The sequence below is a fragment of the Oculina patagonica genome, chromosome 8, assembly GCF_052425735.1.
Source record: "Oculina patagonica isolate OP01 chromosome 8, crgOcupat, whole genome shotgun sequence".
Taxonomy (NCBI): domain Eukaryota; kingdom Metazoa; phylum Cnidaria; class Anthozoa; order Scleractinia; family Oculinidae; genus Oculina; species Oculina patagonica.
In genome coordinates this window covers 32,078,373-32,089,031 of record NC_135765.1, presented here as the reverse complement: position 1 = coordinate 32,089,031, position 10,659 = coordinate 32,078,373, and the positions used below count along the sequence as shown (strand labels likewise).

Sequence of the window (10,659 nt, the reverse complement as noted above, 5' to 3'; positions counted from 1 at the left end):
TGACTAGTAATGTGGAACCTCTTTTAAATGAAATTGTCTCTACTTAGTCTTATAAGTTCCAAACAGTAAATTACCGAAAGGAATTTTTAAGACACTAACTTGCAATTGAGGAACGGATGGCTAAAATCAGTGATTTAAATATATTTTCCTTAAAGGAGAAGTTCACTCCAGAATGGCCATTAATTTTTTTTACGCCAATAAAAGGTTTATGCAAAGATATGTTATTCAGCAAAATTTCAGCTTCTAACGAGCGCTTAAACCGTACGAAATCCTTTTCTGAAGTAGCCCAAAACTCGACAACTGAACGCCGCCATCTTGGAGCTGTTAATGTATGCGTGACGTCAAAGAGCTCAGCCTGAACTTGAGCGGGAAAATTTTAATTACTTCAAACTCCTTGTTTCTTTGTAGTGGCATTTGTTTGTCAAAATGCCTGTTTGTGCAGCTCCATTTTGCTTAAACAGAGCTCCAAGAAATACAAAAAGAGGTATTTCGGTTTTCACCGTCTTTCAATATTTAAAGAACAATTGCTCAAAAGCGGACACAAATATTTGTGTGTTCCGGCGTTAAATCGGGGTCCGATCGAGTTCATTATCGAAGTGCAATTTTCTGCAACTTTTTCCTTCGAGACCCTCGATTTTTCTCGTCGTCCCGCTCGACAATCTGTCTCTGGGTCTCCGAGGATGATCATGTTACCAATGATGCAGTATTGCATACGGTACGTGCATGTTGCAATCTAGATTTGTGACAAACAGAACATAAACAACCAAGAAGTCCATAAACGGCAATATCGCCAATGTCCTTCGCGGTAATAAACGTCCTCCTCCACTGTTCGCGTCATTCATGGCGACATGAACGCGAACATTGCTGTTTCGTTTTGTTTACAGCATCCATCCTAGTTATTTTACGCCGGACGTTTCCTTGAACATTATAAAAAATTACCAAAGTAGCAGACCGTACCAGTTTCTCGTAGCAGTACTACTGAAAAGAATATATTTACTTGTTCGCTTGACCACAAATATTCGCCGGGACCTCTATCAAACGCCTCCAGGGTTTATTTAAAAGTTAGCAGTTTTGACCCGGCGTTTATACGAAGCCGGCGTTTAATCGGGGACCCGCGTTTAATCGAGAAAATACGACGAAGTCAACAACAACAACAGAGACTTTCTTTGGTTGATTAAAAATCCTCCCTGAAATAAAGTAAAAAAGTGAAATAGCATAATCGTAACATTGGTTGGTATTGCGTCTGCCTTTTTTTTGTGTGGGTATTTTCACTCAGGAGACTGGATCTGTGATCTTCTTCGAAGCAGTCTTCCGTATAGTTTTCGGAACACACACATATTTATGTCCGCTTTGCCAGGAATTATCGTTTCTGCCCATTCTTATAATCCATTCGTGAGCATTTTTTCTTTTAGATATTGAAAGACGGTGAAAGGTTTTTTGTATCTCTTGGAGCTCTGTTTGAGAAACATGGAGCTGCACAAACAGGCATTTTGACAAACAAAACAAGGAGTTTTGAGTATTCAAACTTCAGGCTGAGCTCTTTGACGTCACGCATACATTACTAGCTCCAAGATGGCGGCGTTCAGTTGTCGAATTTTGGGCTACTTTAGAGAAAGATTTCTTAGGGTTTTAGCGCTCGTTGGAAGCTGAAATTTTGGTGAATAACATATTTTTGTATAAACTTTTTATTGGCGTAAAGAAAATAAATGGCCATTCTGGAGTGAACTTCTCCTTTAATAGGAATTTATCGTAGAATTATCACGCCACAGAGGAAATTAAAGGTTGAACTTGACCTAGTTAAGGACTGTGTTCATAGGTTTCTGATTTAAAATTTACCCTCCGTGCCGCTCGGATTACAATTATTACCAGCCTCACAAGCTGCGAAATCAACGACAAAGAAACAAAAACTGCAAACACGAAAGGAAAGGCGCAGAGTAAGACAGCTTCTGTAAAAAGAAAGCCTTGTACATACTGCTTTTGAACACCTCTAGCCTCAGTCCCCTCTGAGTAATAGGATGTCAATCCAACGTTCAGTGTTGCTATGACGACCAGAGTTGTCAGAGAAACGGTTTCAGCAAGGTTGTCGCGGAACTGGACAAATGGTTTCCGGGACACGTGATGCAAAAGGAAAAACAGGCATAGGATTGTTAGGCAAACAGTGCGCAGAAACGCATGCGGGAGAACCGAGCCAATCACAATCAGTATAAATCGGCGGCCAATAAGAACGCATTCCCAGTGAATCCTTCCAGATAATCGGTCACCCTCTGGTTTGCAAAATGGAGCGGTTAGGACTTCAAGAACTGGGTGTCCTGTGGTGAACGAAAAAGAAGTGTCCTTGTCATCTTTACGACAAAAAATGCTGCACGGAGATTTCTTTTCTTGACAGTGGCGTATTACTTTCACGACATAAGCAATGAAGAGGAAGAGAAGGTATGGAAGGGGGAAAAAGCACACCAGAATGAAAACCTTTGCTGAAATCTGCCCTCGATACAGCTGAAATGAAGCAAAATATAGCGCAAATATAAACGGGACCAAGTTAAGAGCTATTCCAACAATAGCCGCCGTATGCCACCACTGATTGCACGTGATTTCGGCGTCGTAATACCAGCGAGACACGTTCTGTATTTCTACACACTTCAGCAGCTTCATTGCTGTTCCAGTCGCCGCTGAGTATCCTAGCAACAAGATTTCCAGGGTAGCTGCAAAATAAGGACCACTTGGGGGGAGCACTGGTGTACGCTTGCGCACCTTGTTCAGACCGCTGTGCAAGAGGTAAATAGCTGGGATCGACAAACCAGTGGCCGTGACAGCTGCAAGTTGGAACAGTGTTTTTGAAAGCGGTGTGATTCCTGGAAAGGGACAGATCCTCCAATCATTATTGACAGAAACCTTGAAGTCAAGAAGGCTCATCACTGGTAATGCAATGTTATCTTTTAACACCTCACTCACGCCATAATACGAAGCGGTCAAAACTCCAGCAACTTGATAAAAGTAAAAAAGGATTTTTAAGAATCCAGATTTTGATGAAGTGCTGTCTGTTTTGGCATCACCGTCCAGGCTGTTGTAGTCGTCGTGATCTTTCCTTCTGTGCCTCGGAAGAAACCATGTAAGATTTAACATCAATATTTCAAACACTGGCGGCTTTCGAATGAGAAACAGAGCAAATGATATTATGAAGATGAAAATAATGATCAAATACCACCAATCGGTGCAGTCTTTGAGTGGATGACAGTTCGTTGTAAACAGCGTCTCACTGAAATTCTGCTTACATCCTCCGCAAAGAAACCCTGTCCGGTTTCCTTGACAACCAGAATGCCGGTAGCTACTAATGTTGTAAGCACATGTTTGATTGACAGCCGGACAGCAGTAACCTTGGGGACAGAGCTCAAAGTACACCTCATTGCCCATAGGATATCCCCAATAGTTGTGCCTTGCTGAAAGAGAATAGGTGCAATTTCCACCCGTCGGGCAAATCAGGCAATTAGGGTTTTTCTCAATAGTGAATCCGTTACTGCTGCCTCTGTTGATACTGTAAGTTCCTATGGGACATGGCTCGGTGATTAATGAAAACGACGTGATTTGAGTTTTAGAGTTCGGCCCCTCTTCCAAGTGTGAGAAATTATGCAGAAGAAGCTTAGAGCTGACCGGGGATTTGATTTGTACCGAATCGTTCATGACTACCTTGTGTACACCTTTAACAAGGATGAGAATCTTACCATCTCTACTAGGTGGATCCAACACAAATGAACTCTCACGGATTGTCATGTTTCCTGCACTTGTCACTGTTAAGAATCCATTGTATGGTTTCTCCTTCGAGGCACGGTAGACTTGGGATTTCTCAAACTGATAGAAGTTGGTTTTGTAAATTGTCAGTTCGCCGTTTGTCCGCATCTGCACGCGCATGTGCGAGCCATCTGTACCGCCAAAGTTGTTTGTAAAATTACTATTTTGAATGTCAACTTTTTCGACATCACGGATTGTTAGCGTACTTTCAGAAACTCCGGAATTCCCGCAAAACTCCGTATTGTTTATGGTGACCACGCTCTTGACGGACGGCAAAGAAATCTTAAACACTCCTGATTCGCAAAAATTGTTCAGGAATTTGTTTGCTTGGAAAAGCAATAAACTCTGATTTGTATTCATGAAAACCTGAAAGATAGAGCCCTTTGTTGTGCAGTTGTTATTTATAAATGCAACATTCTTGAATTGACACTTCGATCTGTTACCAATTCTGCCTTCGTTGCCTGCCATGCAAAGACCTAACTGAAAGTTAACGTTGTCGCTTATTATGGAATTCTCCACAAGCATGTCTTTGGCGGGAGAGCTTAAGGTTCCAAAGTATATTCCACCGCCTGAATTATTTTGTATTTTGCAGAAGCGTATTACCAAGATGCTTGAAAGTAAGCAAATGTCACAAAAGCTGCTCCTCCCTTTGTTTTTAGAGAACGTTGAGTTTTGTAGTATTATCCTCGGCTGAAATGAATAATTAAGAACTTCGAGTTGAATAGCACTGTTCATACTTGAATCGCCTGAGTTCCGGGTGAAATTACAGTTCGAAACAACAGCGTCCCTATTAAGAGTGAAAATGACAGCGTAAATTGCTCCGGCAGTGTGCATTCCTTTCGCTTTATTGACTATGAAAGTGTTGTTTGTTAATGATAGGCTCTGAGCGTGTGAAATATTCATAGTCAACGCGCCACCTCCTTCGGCTTCATCCTCGGACTCCGATTGGAGGATATTACCACTGAAATTCGAATTGCGAATATCAATGGTTGCATTAATTTGCGGCAAACTTTGATTTCCTACAGTTATAGCACCGCCCGAGATCCAGGCTTTGTTTTGTTCAAACTGGCAACTCTCGATATCCAGGATCAGCAAAAACATATCCTGGAAAGAACACGCACCGCCAATTTCAGCTTTGTTGGATGTAAAGTTTGACCGCGACAGAGAGACGTTAGCTATCTGCGCGAATCCGCTGACAGAAACAGCTCCTCCGTTCCCCCTGTGTCCAATGCTGTTCTCAACAAACGTTCCTTTCACGATTTTTAGCTCAAGCAAGTTGCCATTTTGAAGTTTGACAGCTCTACCAGCGTTTTTTTTAAAGTTCGTTGATTTGAACTCGACGTTTGCGTTCGAAGAATTACGAATGTCGAGAATACTTTCTCCAGCTTCGTTGTTCTCAAAAGTAACTTGATTCATCTCTAGGGTTAAGTGTCGTTTTACGCCAGCGACAATTTCAAAACATGCAAGACCAGAACATTTATTTTGTGAGACAGTTAAGTTTGTAAAATTAACAGTGAATTTAGCAATCTCTTGCACTTGTAAGGTTTGTGCTGACATTGTCAATAAAGTGTCGCTTTCATTGCAAAGCTTATTGTTAGTAAACGAGGAATTCGAAATGATTAATTTCACAGAATTGCCGGAAATCTTTAGACCACTGGCGCTGTTGTTTTGGAAGCTGCAGCCATCCAGATCAATGTTTCCTGCAGAATTTTGGGAAAAGTTCAGGGAAACTGCGCCACTGGAACCATTTACGAAACTACAGTCGGTCATCTTTAAAGAACATTCATCAAGATGTAGAGCAGTGTTAACGAATGTAATTCCTCTCAAAGAAACTCCATATGAAGCGTTTACGCTGGTGTCACACGAAAACCGAAAGCTATTGTTCTTGCAAGCAATGAACGCTCGAGAGTTATTACTGCGCATGACCACACTAGCCGTCTTCAATTCCTTCTCTCCGGTGGAGTTGATAGACTCGCAAGGATAAGGGTCACGTGACGTGCCTGCACCGTCAATGTTGATGACGTCACCCTCATGCGCACGTGAGGTTACTTGGTGGATGGTTTTGCACGGGCGAGACGATTGAAGACCACAGTCAAGGGCTGAGCTCCCTTGAAGTCTCGAGACAAACCACTGCTTGGCAAAGACGTTTCCTAGGTCAAATACAAGATAACAGCAAAAACCTTCAATGTTCCGATATTGATACACTTTGTTGATAATCAACTTTAAGTTGATAAATGTAAATTATGGTCGTACCGGATTTGGAAAAGCTGACGTTTCGGGTGTTAGCCGTTCGTCGGGGCATACTGTTAAATATGGACCGGAGTGGAGTGGAGTTGTAAAACATGGACTGGATTTGTAAAATGTGGATTTGTAAAACATGGATTCAATTCTTTTACAAATCCACGTTTTACAAATCCCCCATTTACAAATACACCTTTTTCAAATCCATGTTTTACAAATCCATGTTTTATAAATCCACCTTTTACAAATCCATGTTTTACAAATCCATGTTTTACAAATCCACCTTTTACAAATCCAAGTTTTACAAATCAACCTTTTACAAAATCCAGTCCATGTTTTACAAATCCATGTTTTACAAATCCAGTCCATGTTTTACAAATCCACTTCACTCCACTCCAGTCCATGTTGTACAATATGCCCTTCTTTGGGGCAACAAATCAAGTAAGCTAATTTTTTTTTTTTTTAAAAAAAAGAAAAAAAAAATCGCTTTTGAATTGAGGCTAGCCTGCGAATACAGCCGCCTCTTATTCGCTCCCACTACGAAGAGCGAAACGCGTTTTGCTCTTCGTAGCGGGAGCGAATGAAAGGTGGCTGTATTCGCAGGCTATCTAAACTTTAACTAAACTGTCATTAGTCACATATGCGAGCTTGATCAAAATCTCCGCTCAAAGGAAAATGACCTAGTTATCTTTTATCCCCGCTATCAAAACTATGTTTTGTTTCCTGGTTCACTTCCTACGTTCTGATGACTTGCGCGTGACTTTTGGCATCACGCTCACGGTCACGCGCCACGAACTCAGACAAGTCACGCGAAACTTAAAGGCGAAAATAACAGCCACACAAGGCTAGATTGTTGTAGAAAAGGTATAAAGTTTAAATAGATACCTCACTTCTAGTACATATAAGCAGCTTTAGTTTTTCGGAGCGATTTTACAATACCGGGCCACTTATTTACATATCTCTGAACGCTTTAAGAACGAAGCATAGTAGAAACAAAAGGAACCATTCAAATTCAATGAGATGCAAATTAGTGGCCCGGTATTCTACAGTTTAGCCAAAATTTCCGCTAAATGCTTTCCGCGAATGTGTATTTTGAAACGAATCTTTGGTAAATACAACATTAAAACGCGAAATATTACTCTTTTAGAAGAATTTTAAATTGTTTGTTATATTTTCCCATTGACAAAGCTAAACAATTCTGTGTACTTTATAAGCGATTAAAAAGCATCAAATAAATTATATCAAGCGGTGTATCAGATAAAAATTTCACATACCGTAGGAGCAGAATCCACTCAAGAATAACAGCCAAAGAACGCACCAAAAATCCATTCTACCGCTATCACCAGACTGGACTACATGTGAATGCAAGTTTTCGACAAACGCTGCCTTCAATACGAAAATCTGCAACCCCTGTATAACATGATATAGGGCTTGTAAGGTCATTTTCCTTTTTCTGGGAAATTCCCGCTTTGTCACGTGAGAGGGTGGAAACCAACACGCGCAGATCACAAGACATGTTTTCCATTTTATCGCCTGAACACCACTTGTTATATTTTTTAGGTGTTTTAACACACTTGTTAGAAAAGATCAACGGTGCGAGGAGCTGTACAAATATCATATACATACAAACCGTAAATTCACCGTCATACGCGGACAATAAACAATTTTGTAATTCGGTTTTTGTGAAGTACTTTAATTCAAGTTTGTCTGTAAACCACAAAATACAAAATATAAATATTAAATAAAATTTACAATGTACATATTTACAGCAAGTTGTTTTGTAAAAAATGCATATATCTTTAAAACATTTATGAGTCGCCTTCATTCTCTTCACGGCAACGACTTTAGATCTCATCTCGTAATTGGTCTGCAAGAAAAAGGTCAATTCATTCATTTAATTTTCATGTCCCAACTTATTTGTCACGGTGTCTGAAACTGTCACGTCAGCGGTGACACGCATCCACATCCTCATCTGTTATTTATTCTAAGTATTCATTTTGAGAAGCAGAAGTAAGGAATCCCGGGGGGGGGGGGGGGGGGAGACTCGCATATGAAAGTGGCGGGGATGCTCGTCGTCTCGCTTAGGGTTGGAAATTTCGGTTTTTTGGTCTCGCTTAGGGTGTTCCGGGCCCAGGGGGGGTACTCCGCCTTGTAAATGACGGGGATGATCGAATGGAGGCAAAACTCAGGACCCAAAAAAATCCCTAAGTCTTCCAACATTACCCAAAAAAATCCCTGGACCAAAAATAACCCCCAAAAAAATCCCTTGTCAAATTACTCCTAAATTGCCAGGAGGGGGAATAACATAACACAAAGAACGCTCGTTTTGTTTATTCATCATACCATAAATACGCCAAGGCCGCGCCAAGGCACTTTAGTTCGTTTTTAATACCCAAAAAAATCCCCTATCTAAATCAAGTCACCCAAAAAAATACTTGCCAAATTTTCCAACCCAAAAAAATCCCGGAATCGAAAATTTCAAACCCAAAAAAATCCTTCGATCATCCCCGTCATTAACAAGCCGGAGTACCCCCCCCCCCCCTGGGGTTCCGGGCAAAACGCCAATATTATTAGCCATAATGGTCTCGTTTAGGGTTGCAAACGAAGAAATATGCAAATATAAATTCTACTCTTAAATTTCTGGTATCTTTTAGGGCTCAAGAAAAGCTTGAGCCACACCCAGATTGGTCTCTTTTAGGGGTTCTTTTCATAATTTCCGACGAGCATCCCCGTCCGTTTCATATAGGAGTCCCCCCGGGTAAGGAACTCTCCTAGATGTTAGGGAAACTAATAAAAACCGTTTGATGTTGTAGAACATACTCAACAAATGACAGGAAGCGATTAAGGAGAGAGGATGACTGACGATGGCGAGGATGGAATATTGACAAACTTGTAGCGACGATGCACACTAATAGGAATGTCTTACTAGGGCCTAGCTATGGAGAGAATGGTCCTCAAACTTTCATTGCTCGAGTCAGGAAATTCTGTCTCCTTGGTAGGCTTTTTACGAGCTAAAAGAGCAATTAACAATTAGAACATGGAACAGAAATAAATACTTGTGAGTATTTTCCGTTTTCTTGTTCAGTCTCTCTCGACTCTTGCAAGTGTTGCTTTTAATACCAAACAGGTAACAGGGGACGGACCATTATTTTCTTGTAGGGGGTAGGGGGGGGGGGGGTATGAAAAATGTTCCTCTGCAAACTTTTTTTTACTTTATGCACCTCTGCAAACATTTTTTTCGAATTTCAGACTATTTTTTGTTATATATATCGTGTTTGCAAACAATTCATTTTGTCTTTCTTGGCCTTGCAAACAATATTTTTCAACTGACTCGTCCCCAGTCGTCTCTTATGCGGTCTATCAGACGGATTCAAAGACGACTGGGGACGGTCAGATTTTATTTCCTCCCCCCCCCCCTCCAAAAAATAATAGTCCGTCCGTATGGATGCATACCTTTCGAAAAATTGTCTATACTACTGCTACCACTTCAGGTCATGTCAGTTCGTACGTTTATTTTGAAAGCCACGAGTGCTTAGTAGCCAGGCGATAAGGCTGCTGGATAGGTCTGTTATGTAGAACAACGAAAAGTGCAATCGCGCGCTGGACTTCTCTTTACGCGCGTCTCGCTTCTTATGATGTTTCGAGAAATCCCAGAAAAAGGATCCGTTTCTTGTTCTTCAGTTTTCTATCTAGTATTTTTATTTAGTGATAACAAATTGATGCTGAGAAAGTTCAAAACTGAACAGGAGCCCATTTATACCAATGGTCTCCTGCCGGCCTGGTAGAGAGATTAAGCATGACGTTATACGGAAATGGCAAACACGAGCTTGCCTTTCATTTTGTTACCTTTTTATCGAATTCTAAAATTAATCCCTCATAAAAATAGGGAAAAAAACACATTCACGACAAACACAAAACTACAATTTTTGCCGTTCGCGGGAAAAACAAACGTCATGCTTAATCTTACTTAATCTGCCTAATATTGTGAACGACAAATACCGTGGGCGCGTGGAAAAAAGTAAAAATAGTTGACGCATCTTAGAGACCATGTCGTTTTCACTGCATTACATATTTGTATGCTATACCGTAAAATTTCGATGATAAACAATGCCGTTTTTAAGGTTGTTATGATGGACCAGGTGGGCTTTATATATTTTCAGAAGGGCTAATTTGCGGAGAGGCATATAGACGGAGAGAGTTTTGCGTTTCATGAATGGTTGGGCTTAGCGTTTAAGAAGAACTAGGTGCAAATATGAATACTACATGTTAGAACTTTGTCTCTTAAACTAAATATAAGCTGTAAAAAAATAAGTCTACGGGCTTATATTAAGGAGACCTTATTACTGAAAGCAAGGCCGTAACCACTAACCTTTGTCATAGACGAGACAAGATCTTATTAGGGGGTGCTAGGGACATGTCCTCCAGACATTTTTCTTGACGCATTTCTTGAGAAAACTCAATCTTGTTCAACTGCGGATTATTTTCCCAACAAAATATATTTTGTGTTTAATTTTTGGCAAAAATCTAGACGAGGCATGTGCCTCGTATTGCAATTTTCCCTCCTTTTAGTTACGGTCCTGCTGAAAGGATTTACTTTGTGTCTAAGTTTTGGCGGGCTTATTTTCCGGGGGACAG

General features: G+C 40.7%; 1 pseudogene across 1 annotated transcript; it reads right to left on the bottom strand.

Moving 5' to 3' along the window:
* Positions 1-1,739: 1,739 nt before the first annotated feature.
* On the bottom strand, positions 1,740-7,549 carry LOC144664393 (uncharacterized; annotated as a pseudogene). Its single transcript, XR_013572802.1, has 2 exons — positions 7,299-7,549; positions 1,740-5,933 (listed from the first exon to the last, which is right to left on the bottom strand). The product of XR_013572802.1 is annotated as an uncharacterized LOC144664393 (transcript).
* Positions 7,550-10,659: the final 3,110 nt, after the last annotated feature.